Source organism: Lolium rigidum, chromosome 6 (assembly GCF_022539505.1).
Source record: "Lolium rigidum isolate FL_2022 chromosome 6, APGP_CSIRO_Lrig_0.1, whole genome shotgun sequence".
Taxonomy (NCBI): domain Eukaryota; kingdom Viridiplantae; phylum Streptophyta; class Magnoliopsida; order Poales; family Poaceae; genus Lolium; species Lolium rigidum.
In genome coordinates, this window is record NC_061513.1 from 306,465,328 (window position 1) to 306,484,999 (window position 19,672).

The 19,672-nt window shown below is 47.5% G+C and overlaps 1 pseudogene; it reads right to left on the reverse strand.

The window, feature by feature from the left end:
- Positions 1 to 481: 481 nt before the first annotated feature.
- On the reverse strand, positions 482 to 19,652 carry LOC124664553 (annotated as a pseudogene).
- Between the last annotated feature and the right edge of the window lie 20 nt (positions 19,653 to 19,672).

Genomic DNA, 19,672 nt, shown 5'->3' on the forward strand with positions numbered 1-19,672 from the left:
CCTAAGTGTTGATCCTAAAATGGTGGTAAAGTTAATTAGAAGGTCAACGACCACAGCTGGCCACAACGAGATATTGCGAGCGGCACTCCTGCACCCGTACATCGTCTTTGTTGCATCTCCATCACCCCGGCGGTCTCTGGCCCTTGTTCGTCGGCAAAAAAACTATTACCTAATCACATGCAAGCATGACCCCTACACTAATTTAATACTACTCACCAATATACAACATTTAAAAGGTAATTCATTGGGATTGTCATTTCAAAAAAAAAACATCGAACCTAGGATAGTGTTTTAAGAGGCAATGCATTGATGATAACGGGTAACCTGATAGTTATTTTGAATAAATAAAACACTAAAATAAACGCACGCAGAAATAATACTACATACTCCCACTTAAGTGTCCACAAAGTTGCATATGAATTTTATTAGTCGCATATATTTGTGGCCTTTACAGTCCCACTTAAATAAAAATGAGCTTCACTTATCCATTCTGGATCGACATTGTTAACATCTTGAGGCCGGCCGCACCCTTCATGAGCCTGATGGACTCGACAAAATCATCCAAAAGCTGATGACAATTTTAAATTCTGCATCATCAACCGCCAAAATTACCTTGATGGTGTTACTGTAATTTAGGTAGTGCACACAAAGAGCCTACAGAAGAAATCCATGTGAAACTAAATTCAAAATGGAGTAAAATTATAATTTCAAAGTGTTTTTTAGGTGTAACACTAAAGAGTGAAATTTGGCTATAATTGAAAGTGAAATTTTGCAGGCATTATTTCGATGGGCCTATGGCCGAACTTCATTAAGGTAGAAGAAAAGAAGGTACAAAGTCTGATACAAACTCGGCTGAGGTAGCCGAATAAAAGAAACAAAAGACCTCCAATACAATGGAGGGAAGGCTTTAAGAGAAACCTCAGCCGCATACATGTAGAGACAACTCACTAAAAGCATCAATGCAACCAGCCGCCCTCCAGGCACGGATGTCCTCAATGATCAACTCAACGACCCTCCCAATCGTACAGAAATTCTGCTGAAAAATGCGGGCGTTCCGTTCCTTCCAGATCCGCCAATGCACTAGAATGGCCACCGTGTCGAAATCCCTCCGCAAAACTTTTGGAGCCTTTTTCCTTGCTTGCAGCCACCAGTCCTCTGTACTCAAAAAGTCATCATTTGGGATGGGAAAATCGGCTTTAGCCCAATCCCGCACTTTGCTCCACACCTGATGCGAGAACCGGCAATGGACAAACAAGTGGGTGCAGCTCTCGTTAGCATTATTGCACAGAGTGCAGGTCGCATTTTTCAGGCGTTATTGTTATAACATGATAATTTTATTCCTTTTTAAGGTGCATACTTAGGTAAATTGCAGGCATTATTGTTATGACATAAATCTTGGTAGTGTGGATGACTTGCTTCAAAATTTAAGACACTCCTTGCACTGCGGGATATCTAATGAGTGATTTATATATGTTGGCATCAACAACATGATTAAGGATCTTGTTTTTCAAAGGAACCTAATAATGAATGTGTTTCGAATGTAAGAACATGTATTACTTACTTGTGGTAGCCCATAGGCGCTAGTAGCCATGAAGGTAACTGGGTGCCCACATAATGTTATATGTTCAGCTGGTCCAACGACATTTGATAAGTTTATTGTTGTGCGTGTGCCAAAGAGACGGTAGATAAAGCCTCATGTCTGTTTTTACTGGAAATTCGTTGCAACAGTAATTAGAAACATGAATAAGTAGACACGGTGCTTGTTCCAAGTTTGTGGAATGTAATCCTGGGAACAACGTACAAACTATAAAAAGAGCAGGATATATATACCTTTACACCAAACTATTTCACCACAAATTCACCAACCACTTGTGTCAGCATCACTTCTAAAGAGCTCTTTTTTCTATTCATAATCATTTTTGCCTTCCGAACATACTCAAGGGGATCGTGGTGCAAGGCTAGATGAAAGGGACAGACGAGGCCACTAAGTTGATTCCCTGTCTCTACTTTCGTAACATATGTCTGTCCATAGATGCGAGAACAAAATTAAAGCATAAAAAATTAACCTATTATAAAAATGCATAAAAAGTAAAATGTTAAAGTGTCAAAAAAATCTGAAATAAAATTTTCCTTGTATATGCATGCATACATTCTATGTTTGTACACAAATTTTTGGGAAAATGGAACATTTTATGTGACCTGTTTAAAAGGACAAAAAAAATTACGTGAATAGTCATGTTAGAGCATCAATATTTGTCTGTTTTACATGTGACACAAATAATGTTATTATTCCTGAAGATTTGTGTACAAACATAGAATGTCTTGATGTAGATGCAAATTTTTTTTTGGTTCTTTTGACATTTTAAAATGTGTTTTCATGCAAGGGGTTCATATGCACCCGTGACCCAAATTGGAAGTAATTTTATATTTTATAAAACTATGACGAGGGCATGTTAAAATGGCTTTGTGGCAATTAGTTGGTATTCATTTATATTTTCTCAGAGAAAAAAACAAGCTCTTACTTGTCGGCTAGATACTGGCCTAACGTTGACAGCAACAAATGAACGCAGGCAGACTCTCTTAGTGTTAGTGTCACCTAATATTTAAGATGAGAAAGCAAATGTAAGATAATTTCATGTGAAAGAAAAAAACATTAATTCGTTGCCATTGTCAGACAGACCACTTACCGGACTTGCGAAAGAAATATTGTGAAAGAGCTGATGTAGTCACACCGACTAGCACATCGTTGATAGTCTGCGGAAAAAAGAGATAGCGAGATAGTAAAATGGCCATATGGTGTCATCAAGCCATCTACAATGCTATGTGTTTAGAGATGTGCTTATGAAAATGATCTAGCTTTTTTCCTCGAGCAACTATCGGTGCTTATTTCTAAGGTAACGGTGCATAATTAAGCATTGCCTTTTGTAAATAAGGATCGTTTGCTTAAGAAGATGGTTTGTTTTTCTGAACACCTCTATAAACACCTTGCATATTACATGCCCTCGCATTGCCATATCCATAATACTAGTGAGTTAGTCATGAAAGTCAAGCATTGTACCATCGTAAAAGCTTTCTTTATATTGCGATTCTAATATTTAAACTATTTTATATCATAAATCGTCCGTGTTATATTTATCTCTTTATAACTGATATTTATGATATAAAATATAAAGGTGGATTGTAACTTATATTTTTTTAGTTACACATGAGGTTGCAAGTTATGAAAATGCCCGCTGCCATTAGATTCATCGTGATTCGTGCTAATCATAAATTGGAACATGGCTTGCAATTAAAGTTCAATTATGTTACCTGCCGAGAATTACTATCACTCCCTTATAAATAAATTGCACAAGTTTAATTACGTACGCAATTCATGACAGTCTTGATGAGATTGACGTCGTCAAGCCTAAGGCTTCGATGCACGAAGCGCCTGTGGCGGCGACGACCATCCATGCAGGCGAACATGGTGTGTGGATCACTCAGACTACTCACACTAGTGGAAAACGGGGCAATAGGCCCGGTCCATTTGGGCCTTTAGACCCGGTTCCCGAACCGGGACCAACTAGGCGGGACTAAAGGTGTACCTTTAGTCCCGGTTCAAAGATAAACCGGGCCTAAAGGCCTCAACACGTGGTGCGACCAGGGAGCTCGCGGCTGGAAGGGCTTTGGTCCCGGTTCGTGGTACGAACCGGGCCTATGTTTCTCGTCGCGGCGTGCAGAATTGCTATTTCTCCGCCGCGGCACAGATTTGGGCTGTACCAGCGTTCTCTGCCGCGGCGGAGAAACGATCTGTTTCCCTTGCCGCGGCAGAGTTTCAGCAATGCATATATATATCATTCAAGAAACCACGAGAAAATCGTCATGAATATATATAGACATCGTCAACAGTACACGACATCGTCAACACAGTACACGTGTAATGCATGCATATTTACAATACAACACGTCCTCGACGAACATCCTCCGCCGTCACGATCTTCCGATAGTGCTCTCCACTGGGGTAAGGACCTCGGTAATAAAGAATCCCGCGATTTCCTCTTGAATTGCTTTTATTTGATCCGCTGTTATGAGAGTGTCCCGCGGGCGTGTCATCTATATTTAAAAAGGAGATCAATATATGAATGGAACTCAATACAATAGATGGTACTAATTAAGATTAATTGTGAAAATTTGTTATCGTACACGAGTGTGGTGTATTTGGGCATCCCCACCCTTGGGACAGGACATGTCACGCATGAAGGTGCGGACGTAGTATCCACATAAGTTATTCCCTTGTTCCTGCCTCATACACTTTACGAAAAAATAGTTCGATCAAACTAATAATCAAGCATCGTATTGAAAGTAAATATCATATATAAAGTTTCACGGACATAGCTATATATATAGTACTACTTACAGGGTAATCTCTAAATGTAAGCTCCGGTTTCCATTTACCCGGAACAGTATTGATGAACCGTTTCCAAGCCCTGCCCGGCAAAAAATAATGAGTAAATGAGTAATTGATTAGTTGATGATATCTTCGAATTAGAGCAGATGAAGATGCCAATACGAAATTGATTGAAACTACCTCTGGAGGATGGCAGCCATGTCCGCCCATTCCGCATATTCTTTACGTTTCGAGTCCATGACGTTTACGACTCCAAGGTGAAGATCAATGATTAGGAGAATAAAGTGGAAACTGCACAAGCATAGCTCAATGATTACGAGAATAAAGTGGAAGGTGCACAAGCATAATGTATGTTATATATAACACTCACTTGAAGTTGTAGGGAAAGAATATATCCTCTTTGTCTCGCTTGCTTCTCTAAAAACATTACGATGTTGTCCTCTCGTGTCCTTGGGGTACTTGTCGAGCCGTAACTTCATGAACTGTGTTTGGGTCTATGAACCCCAGCGGTAGGAGCTTGCCTCTTTTGTATTCCAGCTTCTTCATTCTGCATAATTAAATGTATAGCGTACACAAAGAATATAATAAGGATAATTGTTAGTGCAAATGAATGAGCTACAAACTTAATTACACAAATAAATCACTTACGAGCAGTAGCAACCGATAACAGCTTTGTCGAGGGCGTCTTGATTGAATAACCGAAACAGCTTCTTCTATCTCAATGTTTATCTCGTCTTCCCCCGGAAGTAATGCTCATCTCTAAGATACACCGTGAGGTAGCTTTCACTTCTTCGACAGGCTTTCAGGTACCATTCATGCAACCTTCGCATCTGAGTCCCTAGACGCGCGAGCTCGCCAGGTTTGACGAGATCTTTTCCGTATCTATACGTGTTTACCACTTCAGCCGTTGGATAGTAATCTTCGTACTCAACTGATGCTCCCCGAGCTCTAGCCGCCCGTTCGATCATCGATGCCGTCTCTGGATCATGATATGGCTCCACGATGAAGTGGGGTGCGGCCTGAATGTCCTGCTGTCCAAGCTGTGCGACTTTTTGCTTCTTTACTCGCTCTAGAGGACTGTCCAAGAGAGCGGTCATAATCAGCTCTCAGCTCAGGTCTCTTCATTCTCGTCTCGGCAAAGTGCTTCACTGTCTGCGGTGGAATAAACATCTTCTTCGGCGCAGCTTGCAAGAAACGCCTTTTGCTCTTCGGTCCGCTCATGTGGTAACAACTCCGGAGTCTCGTGCCCTCATTGGAGTTGATGATCTCTTCGGAGCTGTAGGAGGTGCCGCGGACAGCTTCCTCTTTTGCTTAAGTGGAGGCGGCGGAGTCTCCCGACGAGGAGGAGGAGGAGGCGGAGGAGTATTTTCACGCGGAGCAGACTCGGTCATGGATAGGGGAATCATCATCGCGCACGGGAGAATCATCACGCGGAGGAGACTCGGGTGGCGGAGGAGGCGGAGGTGGCATGCTTGTTGGCTTCTCACCCGGAAACACAATGTTCTCCTTCCGCCATTGCACGGTGGTTCTACGGGCTTCTCCCGGTTCTTTGATTTCCCCATCTTCACCTGCAGGGTGCTCAAGCACCAACCCCTCATAAGCTGTCATCACTTCATCCACCATCACAACAACAAAGTCGTCTTGGACCGAACGGCAATGGTAAGACCTTGTAGGTAAGAGGATGCCGACCGCCGCCTTGAAGGATAGGTTGAAAACTTTAACATGCAGCTCACAAGGACGGCTCTCGGTGAGATCATCCACGGGGGTAGCGAGGAGGCTCGACCACCTGGTCATCATCATCATCATCATTATCCACCTCGCTGAGAGGAAGCCACGCTGCTTTTCCGGTGTGGTTGAGATTGCAGCGGGGCGATGGCATTGAGCAAGTGCAGGATCTACAGCCTGCCCCCGAGCCATCCGAGATGTAAGTACTTGGGTTACCATGCTTAATTGGGCTTGCATGGTGCTCATACCCTCCTCTAAGTTAGCCGGGCGGTCTGTTTCCCTTGCCTTCCTCCTCTCATGGCTTTTATCGTAAATCTCTTCCTTTCCGCAGGAAAGCCATACTTCCACGGAACGGAGCCTCGCCGTGCCTCGTGTTCGTCCGCCGTGTTCTTTGTTCCCAAGGGCGCGTGTCAGCTCATCGTTCTCTCTTTCGGGCTGGAACAACCCCGCCTCCACGTCCCTATGTGCTTTTTCCAGGGCATCAATGGGAACCTTCGGATGAGCTTTCTTATAGATGCACTTCCCTGTTTCTCGGATCCAACGTTCCCCCAATCCCGTAGAACCACTCCTTGCACCGTTCGATCCAACCGTGTGTCCCTAATCTGATCCCTTTATCGGTCGGTTCCGCCTCAGCTGCCTGCCACTTAGGACGGTTAGCCCCGTATCCACCTGGACCCGAATTTGGTGATATAGCTTCAACGCAGCATTTGCCTTATTTATTTCCGACCTTCTCTTAAATTCTTCTGACTCCGTGCTGTACTTCACGAATTCGTCCCAGTGAGTTTTTACCTTCTCATTGTCCGGAGTCTTCTTTATCTTGATAAGGCGGCGCAATCTTTTCTTGTGGCTCTTGAATAGTTCGGCCATCTTCTTCTTGCCAAACTCGCGGAGGGCCTGCTCCATCTTGGCCTTTTCAGCGTCACCCCCTCTTCGGGTACTATGTTGAAATGTGACATGAGCTTGTCCATAATGCTGTTTTTGGCTACATCATCGATATAAAGACCTTGACCTTCTTCCTCTCGCAGACAGCACTAGTCCCTTCGGCTTGTGCCATTCTCGAACGGTGATCGGGACGTGGTCCCGAACAAGCACTCCGCATTGAGCTATAAATGCCTTTGCACCTTTCTCCGGAGCAATCGGTTTACCATCATTTTCGATGTGGGTGATGTCGTGCCTAACACCGTCATCCAACTTTTTGGCCGGGCCTCGCTTCCTCGACTTTACAGAAGAAGTGCTCGATCCGGAGGGCTAAAAAAGAAATAATTCATAGTCAGTACAATTTAATTAGTTAATGCATCTAGTCGATCAACAGCGGCTTAATTAGTTTATATACCTCGGTGATAACTACAGTTCGGGAGCCATTATGATGATCTTGTTCCTCACCGGCGCCACTAGGATCTTCTTCCTCAATATTCTCCGCTCCCTCACCGGAGTCATTCAAATAAGTTGCGGTGACATCGTCACCGCCATCATCCGGAATAACGTCGTCGTCGCGATCATCCGAAGTACCGTTTGCTATGAGTTCCTCCATGAAATTTTCTTGAATTTCATCTCTCTCCATGCTTTCTACAACGACCTGCAAGCTATACATAGGAACCATCATATGATCAAATTAAGGATAATGCAGAAAACTGAAAAAATGGAGTTACATATGTGTAGTTCTTAACTAAGGATCGATAATATAGTGCTAAAAGCAGATAGTGCAGCTTACATGCATACATAGATCGGGTTCATGTTTATTTAACCCTAATACATATCAATCACTAACCACTCAACCGCGCAGACCGGGTCCTAGAGGGCGCCGACCGGGTCCCGAGCCGCGCCGGGTGTGCCCCCAAAGCCACGGAACAACAACGGGAGCATAGCTAACATGAGATCCCCGCATAACGCTCCATCCGGTCCTATACATGTTGTCTAACGCGTACATGTAACGGAGAACGTGCTCGTCCTCCGCCGCAATGCGCTGAGCTACCTCCTCCGGCGGGGCCGGCTCCTCCGAAACGACCGTGGCCCATAAGACCTCCACCATAGAATATCCGGGTCGACGACGGGACCCGGATTCCGCACCAAGGTGCGCGACCCGGAAGCTAAGACCTCCCGGTGCCACCCCGGCGGAGCCCGGTCCCGGACCTCCCCCATCTGCTCCATCTCCTCGGTGAGAGTCGGACCACGGCCCGCCGGCCGCCGCTGTCGCGGCATCGTAGCTACGAAAACAAATCATATATGTATACTAATATAAATAAAAAACATGATATTGTGCTAAATAAAAAACTTCACTACTTTTGTACTAACGCCGCGTTCCACGACCCTGTTTTGGGGGCGTCGGCAGGGCGCCGGCAGTACCGGCACCGCCACGGACTCGGCGCTCCTCCTCGCTCGCTCTTTCTCTATTTCGCGACCCTAAGTCTATGTCGCGGCGGCACCGCTACGGACTCGGCACCGCCACGGTCTAAGTCGTCGGCGCGCGCGGGGGGCGGCGCCGACACAAATGAATCTATTTTCTAACTTTTCTAACTTTTTCCTAACTAATTTTCTAACTTTTCTCTAACTAATTTTACTAACACTAATTTTTCTAACACACTAACTACACTATTTTTTTTTCACTTAATTTTACTAACAAACTAACTACACTAATTTTTGTAACACACTAACTACACTATTTTTTTTTCACTAAATTTTACTAACAAACTAACTACACTAATTTTTCTAACACACTAACTACACTATTTTTTTTTCACTAAATTTTACTAACAAACTAACTACACTAATTTTTCTAACAAACTAACTATACACTATAATCTAACAAATGAAAAAAAAAAAAAAACCGGATCGAGCGAGAGGCTTACCGGCGGAGGGAGAGGAGCGGTGGCGGCCGGCGGGGTCGGCGGCGGCGATGGCGGCGGACGGCGAGGAGAGGCGGAGGCGGGCGCGGCGGAGGCGGGCGCGGTGGCGGCGGACGGCGAGGAGGAGTGGCGGCGGAGGCGGCGGCCGACGTGCGCGCGCGGAGGCGGAGGCGGGCGCGCGCGGAGGCGGAGGCGGGCGCGCGCGGCGGGAGGGCGGCGGCGATGGCGCGGCGGCGGAGGCGGGCGCGGCGGGAGGGCGGCGGCGATGGCGCGCGGCGGCGGCGGCGGCAGCGGCGTGGGCGCGCGGCAGTTGGGCAGCCTCGGCGGCGTGGGCGCGCTTCGTCTCCGCGGGATTGATCGCCGCGGAGACGAAGTCCTTCTTTATACTCCCCCCTTTGGACCCGGTGCGTGTTACAAACCGGGTCCAAGGCCCCTTGGACCCGGTTTGTAATACAAACCGGGACTAAAGGCCATTTTTGCTGCGTTTTGCGCGCGCAGCAAAATAGTTTTTAGTCCCGGTTTGTAATACAAACCGGGTCCAAAGGCCAAATTTTTTAAAAATTTTCATTCCCGCCTTATTTCAAATGAAAAAAAGCCACCGCACTGCCCACCACCGCCACCGCCACACGTGTCCCTTCCCCGTGCCCCGCCGTCACCGCCATGTACGGGCCACCGCCGTGTACTGCCCACCACCGCCACCGCCGTGTACCGGCCACCGTCGGCACCGCCGTGTACTGCCCACCACCGCCACCGCCACACGTGTCCCTTCCCCGTGCCACGTGTCGCCGCCGCTTCCACGTGCCTCGCCCCGCCGCCACCGCCGTGCGACGTGTAGATCCCGCTTCCCCCCGCCACGCCCAACGCTTCCCCGCGCCACCTGTCGCCGCCGCTTCCACGTGCCACGCCCCGCCGCTTCCCCGCGCCACCCGTCGCCAAACTTGCCGCGTCGCTGTGCTATAAAGCGCCGCGTGCGCGCGGAACCACACGTCGCCGTCGCCTCCGTTCATTCGTCGCCGGGATGCCGCCGCGCCGTCGCGGCTCGTCCGGTTTCCGTGGCGTCCGAGCGCGGCCGAACGGTAGGTTCTACGCCGAGATGCGTGCCGGTGGCTTCCGGCTCACCCTCGGCACGTACAACACCCCGGAGCTGGCGGCGCGCGCTTACGACGCGGCCGCATGGCGATTTCGGCGGCCACGGTGCGACATGAACTTCCCAGACGTCGAATCGCTAGAGGAGGCGGAGTTCCTCGCGCCGACGCCGTGCCTCGTCGACGACGAGGACCGTCGCCGCCACCGCCGGTGCAGTGCCGGATCGCAATCGCCGAGCACGACGAGGAGTTGATGCGCCGATGGAGGGCGCAGTTCCCCAACGACGTCGACAACACCGCCGCGTTCTTCGCCGACCTCCGGGCACAACGCAGGTCCAACGAGCGCCATCGTCGGGCCGTCGCCGTGTTCGAGCTCGATAACCCGAATACAACTTGGGCCGACAACGACCCTCGGTGGGACGACATTTGGACCGAGACAACCTCCGACGACGAGTAGATCGACTAGACTAGTTGTTTATCTATATTATTGTATTTTCAATAAAGTCGTTGTGGCGTACGCTGATGATGAGAAAAGTTTCCGCCGGATTACATGTGGAATTAAAGTACATAACTCAACTGAAAATTAATTAAGATACATGGCCAGATAGTACTCGTGCCTAGCCCTATAGTACTCGTGCCTAGCTCAACCGAAAATTAATTAAGATACATGGCCAGATTCGATCTGTTCGAGTCATTCAGCCATACTCGTGCCCGGCCCTATAGTACTCGCCACCGTAGTCGTCGTAGTCGCCGTCATCATCGTCGCCGGCATCGGGGTCGCGGTAGTCAAACCTCGGCGGGAGAGCACGCGTGGGCTGGGACTGAGGGTAGCGCAGGCGGGGGCCACGGTGGGCCATGACGCCCGGGAGAGTTCGGTCGCGCCACCACAGCCGACGGCCGGCCTCGTTGAAGTTCGAAGGAGGCGGGCCGCCGTCCTCGTGCCTGGCGAGCGCCCTCTCACGCCGATTGATGAAGAAGCTCTCCCAAGTCGGGCTGTAGTCGGGATGCCACCGGGGATTCCTCCGCCGCTCGGCGTGAGCTCGAAGTAGTAGTGGTTCGTGATGGCCATCTCGCGCGCCACACCTAGAGGGACAGGAGGGACCGGTACCCTCCGACGCTCAGCAACCAGCCGGTAGGGACGCGGTAGCCCGGCGGGCAGGGGTAGTTCGACGCGCAAAGCGCCTCCGCCTCCCGGAGGGTTAGAGATACGATGGAAGCCATGTGACCCGGTGATGAGGTTTGCGGATATGAGTCTAGATGTGATATGTAAATGGAGGCCAAGCCAACATATATATAGTGAAAAAATGGCGGGAGGACGGAGGCGGGAAGCGAGTGGAAAGCGCGGGAAGAAAAATAGGCGGGAACGCAGTGGCGCCAAAAACTGTCGGTGGGATAAGGACGTGTGGGTAACCTTTAGTCCCGGCTGGTGGGTACAACCGGGAGTAAAGATCATTTTTTTGTCATATCTAACAAAAGTGTCGGTGGGATAAAGACGTGTGGGTAACCTTTAGTCCCGGCTGGTGGGTACAACCGGGACGAAAGATCCTTTTTTTGTCATCTAACAAAACTGTCGGTGGGATAAAGACGTGTGGGTAACCTTTAGTCCCGGCTGGTGGGTACAACCGGGACTAAAGATCCTTTTTTTGTCATCTAACAAAACTGTCGGTGGGATAAGGACGTGTGGGTAACCTTTAGTCCCGGCTGGTGGGTACAACCGGGACTAAAGATGTCGGCAGGATAAGAACGCATGGGTGGACGCACCGCTCGATGAGATAAAGCATGTAGCGCACGACGCCTCGTCGAGTAGAAGCGGTGCTGTGCCTATAAAAGGAGCATCGATACGGCTTGCCAAGCGGATCAACAAGCCAAGCGGAGATTCATTCCCATGGATTGGAAAATCTCCGTGGCGCAGCTTCTCGAAGATGTTGTTGGTGCACACGCCCTACGGCATCTTCGGAAGCTGCGCTCGGAATTTTTCCCCGCAAGCCCGTGAACGACTACATCTCCTCTAACGAGTGTTGGGGAAAGGGTTGGGAAATCTCCCGTGGCGCAACTTCTCGAAGATGTCGTTGGTGCACAAGCCTTACGGCATCTTCGGAAGTTGCTCCTCGGAATTTTTTCCTGCAAGCCCCTGAACGACTACATCTCCTCTAATAGTGTTGGGGAAAGGGTTGGGAAATCTCCCGTGGCGCAGTTTCTCGAAGATGTTGTTGGTGCACATGCCCTACGGCATCTTCGGAAACTGCGCCTCGAATTTTTCCCCTGCAAACCCGTGAACGACTACATCTCCTCTATATATATGGTACAAAAAGCCAACCACATCTCCACTTTTCATATCTTACATACAGTTAAATGATTACACAAAAATAAATGGGAAATTGATTGCCATGTTGAGATACTCATTTGTGCCATGGAGCATCTTCATCATTTAATCTTCTTCGGCCTTAACCATGGAGCATCTTCATCATTTAACTTGATGCTTGGATCAATGTTCACTCGAAGGGTGGAATTTCATCAAACTTATTATAATCTTCCGACATGTCTGTCTTGTCCTCCACTCCCACGATGTTTCTTTTCCGTAAAAGAACTATGTGGCGCTTTGGCTCATCGTTTGATGTATTTGTTTCCTTATGTTTCCTTTTTCTTGGTTTGCTAGACATATCCTTCACATAGAAAACCTGGGCCACATCCTTGGCTAGGACGAATGGTTCGTCTCTATACCCAAGATTGTTGAGATCCACTCGTTGTCATTCCATACAACTTGTCTACTCGAACCCCGCCTCCTGTTTTGTTGACCCATTTGCACCTAAACAAAGGGACCTTAAAAGAAGGTCCATACTCAAGTTCCCGTGATATCCTCTATGTAACCATAATATGTGTCATTTGGGCCTTCATTCATTATTGCATCAAAGCGGACACCACTCGTTTTGGTTGGTGCTCTTTTTATCTTGGGCGATCGTGTAAAATGTATTCCCATTTATCTCGTACCCTTGGAAAGTCACTACAGTCGAAGATGGTGTCTGGGCCAGCAAGTACAGCTGATCTTCAATATCTTCCTTATTCAAGAGATGTTTTTGCAACCAACCGCCGAAAGTCGACATGTGTTCACGTCTAATCCAATCGTTCGACCGCCCGGGTCTCGGGAGCGTAGAAAGTTCTTGTGGTCACCGATATACGGAGCCACCATGGTGGAACTTTGTAGAACCGTGTAGTGTGCTTGAGTCAAAGAAATCCCATCCCTACATATCATTGATTTCCTTCCTAGCGTGCCTTTTCCACTTAGTCTCCCTTCATGCCGCGATTCGAGAACACCAATCGGCTTAAGGTCGGGAATAAAGTCAACACAGAATTCAATGACCTCCTCTGTTCCATAGCCCTTGGAGATGCTTCCTTCCGGCCTAGCACGGTTATGAACATATTTCTTCAAGACTCCCATGAACCTCTCGAAGGGGAACATATTGTGTAGAAACACAGGACCGAGAATGGAAATCTCATCGACCGGGTGAACGAGGAGATGTGTCATAATATTGAAGAAGGATGGTGGGAACACCAGCTCAAAACTAACGAGACATTGGACCACATCATTCCGCAACCTCGGTAGAATTTCCGGGTTTATTACCTTTTGAGAAATTGCATTGAGGAATGCACATAGCTTCACAATGGGCAGTCGAACATTTTCCGGTAGAAGCCCCCTCAATGCAATCGGAAGCAACTCGTGTCATTATCACGTGACGAGTCATGAGACTTCAGGTTCTGAATGTTTTCTTCTCCATATTTATTATTCCCTTTATATTGGAGGAGAAGCCGGACGGGACCTTGATACTCGCTAAGACATTCAAAAAATATCTCCTTCTCTCGCTTTTGTAAGAGCGTAGCTGGATAAATGACGTCCTTTAACTCTCTCATGCAGATTTTTGGGGTCTTTCCAACGTTGCTGGTCCTCCCGTGCTTCCGGTGTATCTTTTGTCTTCCCGTACACGCCCGTAAAGCCTAGCAGGTTCACGCAAAGATTCTTCGTCACGTGCATCACATCGATTGAAGAGCGGACTTCTAAGACTTTCCAATATTCTAGCTCCCAAAAAAATAGATTTCTTCTTCCACATGGGCGCGTGTCCGGCAGCGTCATTCGGAACAGACCGTCCGCCGAGACCCTTTCCAAATATTACATCTAGATCCTTGACCATACCAAATATATCAACACCATCACGATGGGGAGGCTTCCTCCGGTGATCAGCCTCACCGTCGTAATGCTTTCCTTTCTTTCTTACGGGATGGGTAATCCTAAGAAATCGACGATGCCCCGTGTACACGACCTTCTGACCTTTTTCCAAATAATCACCTTCGAGCTCATGTAAACAGTGTGTGCATGCATTGTATCCCTTGTTTGACTGTCCTGAAATGTTACCAAGAGCAGGCCAGTCATTGATGGTTACGAAAAGCATCGCTCTTAGGTCAAATTCCTCCTGCTTGTGCTCGTCCCACACACGTACACCTGCTAGGGACCACAGCTGTAGAAGTTCTTCGACTAATGGCTTCGAGTACACATCAATGTCGTTCCCGGGTTGCTTCGGGCCTTGTATGAGCACTCGGCATCATAATGAACTTCCGCTTCATGCACAACCAAGGAGGAAGGTTATATATACAAAGAGTCACAAAGCCAGAGTGCTATGGCTGCAGCTCGCTCTCCAAAAGGATTCATGCCATCCGTACTTAGACCAAACCTTAAGTTCCTTGCATCCTGTGCAAAGTTTGGGAACTCTCTATCGATTTTTCTCCATTGGGATCCATCGACAGGGTGCCTCAACATCACGTCTTTCTTACGGTCTTCTTTGTGCCATCGCAACAACCTAGCGTGCTCTTTATTCCCGAACAAGCGTTTCAGCCGTGGTATTATAGGAGCATACCACATAACCTTGGCAGGAACCCTCTTCCTGGGGCGCCGCCCTCAACATCACCAGTGGTCATCTCGTCTGATCTTATACCGCAATGCAAGTGCACACCGGACATGCATCCAAATTCTCGTACTCACCGCGGTAGAGGATGCAATCATTAATGCATGCATGTATCTTTTGCACATCTAATCCTAGAGGGCAGACAATCTTCTTCGCTTCGTACGTACTGGCGGGCAATTCGTTACCCCTTGGAAGCTTCCTCTTAATTATTGTCAGCAACTTTCCAAATCCCGAGTCAGTGACACCGTTCTCTGCCTTCCATTGCAACAATTCCAGTGTGCTGCCTAGCTTTTTATGGCCATCTTCGCAAGTTGGGTATAACAATTTGTTGTGATCTTCTATCATCTTGTCGAAGGCCAACCTTTCCTTTTCAGTTTCACATTCTCTCCTTGCATCGAGCAATGGCCCGGCCAAGATCATCATCAAGCAGGCTCATCCGGTGCCTCTTGATCTTCTACTTCATTGTCTTCATTGCCTTCTGCAGTATCATCGTATTCAGGGAAATTGGGATAACCGTCATCATCCTCTTCCTCTTCGTCATTGTCTTCCATCATAACCCCTCTTTCTCCGTGCTTGGTCCAACAATAGTAACTCGGGCATGAAACCGGATCGCGAAGGTGGTCGTGAATGAGACTCGAGCGAGCGTAATTTACGGTATTCTTGCAGTCCACACATGGACAATACATGAAGCCACCATGTTTGTTTGCCTCCGCCACGGCCATAAAATTATCCAGGCCCGCAGATGAACTCGTCAAACCGTCGGTCAATGTACATCCATTGCCGATTCATCCGCATGATATAATTAAGCTGATCAAAACCATTACGTAACATCACGATGTATATATACACATGCATTTTATCAATTGCAGATGAAAAGGATAAAGTTGTTAACCTCGATGAAGAAGAAAAAAACAAGTTAAGTGTGGCTTGATTTGTGTAAACTCAAGTGGCAAACCCTCTTAAGCATTTCATCAAACACCTCTTATGCATGTGAAGAAGAGAGGAGAGCAATACACCCTCTTGTGAAGATAGTGAAAAAATGGCTAAGTGTGGCTCACACTTGGGCAAGGGCAAGGTTATATAGCCGGAGGGGGCTTTGGACCCGGTTTGTCATACAAACCGGGACTAAAGGGTTCCCCGAGCCGACACGGCCTGCCGCGCCTGCGGGTGGACCCTTGGTCCCGGTTTGTGTGACAAACCGGGTCCAAAGGCCGCTACTGAGACAGGCGCCAGCGGGTGGGGTCGTCCTGGGCAGAAACGAACCGGGTCCAATGGGGGCATTGGACCCGGTTTGGTTCAGCAGTGGGTCATTTGCTTGGGTCCAAAGGCCTCTTCTCCACTAGTGTCACAATGGGAGTATCATAGCTAGTATCATGCATCACATGCATGAAAAAGCTGATGTGTCACATCAATAAATGAAGAAAGAGATGGTAGTAGTATCATAGGTAGATACTGTATCATAGCACGTAGAACTAAAAAAATTAATATCAAACCAATCTTGTACACACTTTTGTATTGAGATTCTACAAATTATTAAATATAATTAACCTATGATACCACTACATGATACTATGCATTGTGAAGATAGTATCACACACTAGTACCATATGCATGATACTACTATATAATACTCCCTATTGTGACTAGTCTCAGAAACATCATCGTTGCAGCAAGCAAGGCGGCGTCCACCAGCGTATTCCACGCCAGCACAAAATACGACCAAATCCACGCTAGCAGGTCTAGGTAATTTTCCGCAGACAGGGGAGGCCGTGGACGCCGCTGGTAGATCGCGCCTGTGCGTCTAGGTGGCGGCGGCATGGCCGGCAGCCTTGCCGGATCCGTCATGACTGACATGGCGTCGCCGATGGAGTGGTGCATGACTGACATGGCGTCGCCGATGGAGTGGTGCAGGCGGAGCACAACCGTCGAGGTCGCCTCCGAGGTTGGGAAGTCGAGGAAGTGGAACTCCCAAAGCGCGCGTGACCTGTCCAATGGGAGCATGGACAGTGACGCCATGTAGTCCTCCACTACCTTCTCCGGGTCAGACGCCACGGCAGCAGGGTCGATCGTCGGGACGATGATGTGGTCGTCCACGTTCACCGTCGTTTGCACCCATCGTGGCTTGCCGTTCTTGGGGTCATCGATGACCTGTATACATGTTGTGGGTTAAGGGCATGTACAACAGTTTAGACAGCAGCTGTCTTTAGTGCCCTGCCATGTCACATGTAGACCACGTTACAGACGCCTTCTACAGCAATCTGTCTACTTAATTTCTATTTGAGGCCTACAATCACGCAACAAACCCAGGCGAGGCGGTTGGGAGATTAGACAGATCCTATAGAAAATAACGATGGCCTACAGACACCTTCTCCTAGAGCTATATACATTTTTGGTACCACAACTTGCACTAGACGTGCAGTTTAGTACCACAACTTGCAAAACGAGCATCCAGAGTACCACAACTTGCACCGAGCGAGCAAATAGGTCCACGACCAATCGAAAGCGGACATGTGGCATTGTAATTTTTGCAAAAAACACCATATATATTTTTTCTCGCAAATATGGACTTGTTGCTTTCTTACGTGCGGGTCCCACCTGTCAGAATATAGAAACAATTAAAAATAAAGTACCGAGCGTTTTTGGTGGGTTTCAAACTCGTGACCTAGAGCAGCCTAAAAAGCATGCTTGCCACGGAGACGGTTAACGCTTTGATGAACTATTTTCGGACTTCACTATATTATACAACTTTTTGAAGGCACGAACATTTTCAAATAGGCTTAAATACATATTTAGAGGATACATCGTTCTAGCTAACTAAGCTATTATATCTTGTCCAAGCGCACACCACACACCAAGAGCATGACTCAACACTAATTCACCTTGTGTGGTGTAGTGGCAAAATCCTATCATAGATAAGTAGTACTTTGCCCGATTGTTATGGCTTTTTTCCCCGGTTGAGACCCCAGTTGTTCTGGGGATTTTAGCTAAAGCATCTGCTAAATCTACACATGTGAAAGGAGACGAGATGGGAGGCAAGAACATACATAGCCTCTCGTAGTCGTAGCGTGCAGCCAGCGACAAGGACACTTACACTGACTGCCGCAGGTGATCGATCGGGTAGTGCAGCACCCACTTGTTCTCCGGCTCTCTACTGGCTCATTACGGTAACCGTCGACGCCGTCGCTTCCGTCGCATACGATGCCACCACATTCCGAACTGTCAGCGAACACAACATATGTACGTTCAACAGGTCTTCACAACGGCAAAATCCTATCACATAGTGCACGTAGCTCACGTTATTCCTATTCATGCGCTTGGAGAAGATGTAATAGCTTAGTTAGTTAAAACGATGTATCCTCTAAATATGTATTTAAGCTTGTATGAAGATGCCCGTGCCATCAAGCGGCTATATAATAAAGTGAAGTCCGGAAATAGTTCATCAAAGTGCTAACTGTCTCAGTGGCAAACATGCCTTTTAGGCTGCTCCAGGTCACGAGTTCGAAACCCACCAAAAACGCTACTTTATTTTAATAATTGTTTCTATATTCTGACAGGTGGGATCTGCAAGTTGTGGTACTAACCTGTACGTCTAATGCAAGTTGTGGTACCAAAAACGTATATACCTCCTTCTCCTACAATGGAAGAAGAGCCATCGGTAAGCCACGATTTTTGCACGAACTGACGATCGGTAATTGTACAGACCGGCTTGGCCCTCCCTGGCTATTCTCTCTCTTCCACCTCGATAAGAGTATGACGTGGTGCATGCTACAGATGGCTGACTAGATACTGTTGTACATGCCCTAATGATGGGCTATGGAGTTCCTCTATAAAAGGTTGTTAAGTAGATGTAGTCATATTAAGTGTCTCCGAGAGTCATGTCAGCATTGATAAAACTTGCCACATCAAATTAAGGCATGGTCAGTGCAGGAGTACTCAGAGACGTATAAATGTAATGCAAGATACAGTGCTTACCTACAAGTAGTACTCTAAAGGCTAGCTTGTTGAAAATATTATTATTAACGCACAAACAGCACAATTTGATTTTGGTACTTCACGTGCAATTTTTAATTTATTCTCTCAAGAACATGTAGTATTTTTAAACATAATACTCTACCAGCAAGGCAGCAACTGCATGTGCCAAAAAACTCCACGATTTTGCAGTATATATTGTAGTATTTGTAAGCTCTGGTATTTGTAGTCTAAAGTTTTTAAAATAGTAATTTCTCAGTAAAAATGCATATATTGAATCCAAACATAGCCTTAACCCCTGGAATATTCACTCCATTCATGCGGCCCAAACGAAGGTAGGTGATGGGTCCTCCTCACAGAAAATCAACCCATCACAGCCGCCCCAAATAAAATGGGAACCAGTAGTAAAATTCACATTCCTAGAGAACTCAAGTAAGAACGAGAGTAACATTACTTGAATGCTTCGGAAGCGCGGGAAACGGGTAATCAATTCTGTTTCGATGTCATTGCGGAAGACATGTAGGTCTAAGCGCATGCCAAGACCCATCACAAGGATGATATACACACCAACATCTTCCATGACTCTTCCGGTAGGGCTCATGGGATCCTCCGCCCATTCTATCGTCTCTGCTGGCGACACAAGGCAAGAAAGCAGCCGGGTTGGCGAGCGAATGCCACTATCGATGGTCATTTCTACTTGCAAGAGTGGAT